This window comes from Fukomys damarensis, unplaced genomic scaffold (assembly GCF_012274545.1).
Source record: "Fukomys damarensis isolate Sample0158 unplaced genomic scaffold, DMR_v1.0_HiC HiC_scaffold_38, whole genome shotgun sequence".
Lineage (NCBI taxonomy): Eukaryota > Metazoa > Chordata > Mammalia > Rodentia > Bathyergidae > Fukomys > Fukomys damarensis.
In genome coordinates this window covers 48,437,046-48,438,125 of record NW_022900950.1, presented here as the reverse complement: position 1 = coordinate 48,438,125, position 1,080 = coordinate 48,437,046, and positions in this window count along the sequence as shown.

Here is a 1,080-nt window from a genome sequence, read left to right as displayed (position 1 = left end):
GTCTGTTTCTCAGGGATGTATGATGTGACATTGCTATGGATACCTAACTCCTTGCTTAAGTAGAGCCAAACCCCAAAAACCTTAGGCTCAATTTACTTTCTGCAAGAAATACTGACAGCTGGGCCTGGGATTTGGTTCAGTGGTTTCACCGCCTGCCTTGCAACCACAAGGGCCCAAGTTCTATCCCCTGTACCAAAAAAAAAAAAAAAAAAAGAAAGAAAGAAAGAAAAAGAAATACTGACATCTAACAGCTGGGAACTTCTATAGCACAGCCACAATTCTGGGTAAACTAGAATAGGAAGGGGTAGAAGTGTACAGGATCAATCATCTGCCCAAAGGGCCATCTGTTGGCACTGTCATAAATCCCACAAAAGTGTGGACCAGTGTCCTACCCTATAACTTGTACGTGACACTTATTCAAAATATGATAATTTTGCTTTATCTTTAAATGAGCGATTCTTCATTTTGCAGAAAAATAAGAACTTATCGAAAACCTGAATAACAGCTCTGGGGATATATGGATTTTTTTCCAAGTCTGCACTAGAGTGTGTGATGTTTGAAATACAAATCTGCTGAGTTCCTCCGAAGTGGCCTGGGAGTAGGCAGGACAGGCACTGACCAAGCCAGCTGGGAGAGAAGACCAGGCAAGTGTGAGTCAGGCAACGCCCTTGGGTGAGGTCTTTGGAAGATAAGTCATCACAATAGAGCTTTAAACATTTCTGTTCTCTGAGTCTGCTCACTAGTTCAATGAGAAAATGGAGCTTTTTCTCACACAAAAATTCCATGCTCTTTAGGCTGAAGGAGCGGGGAGAAGGACGAGGAAGAGGCAGCCCTGGCACTGGCAGAGATGAACCCACTGTAGGCTGCGAAAAAGGAATGATCACAGCGATTTTGCTACCAACCTGAAACAGTAAGCCCGGAGGTAAACTCATTGAGAGCTAATTGAGAACAGGAAATTCTAGGCGGTCAGGAAAGGCAACGGCCCTCACCCAGGCACGCCCCTCGGTCCCTTCAGGCTCCATTCCGGGCGGGGCCGTGCCCCCCTTCAAAGTCGGGCGCAGTGCCCGGCCCCGCCCCTTC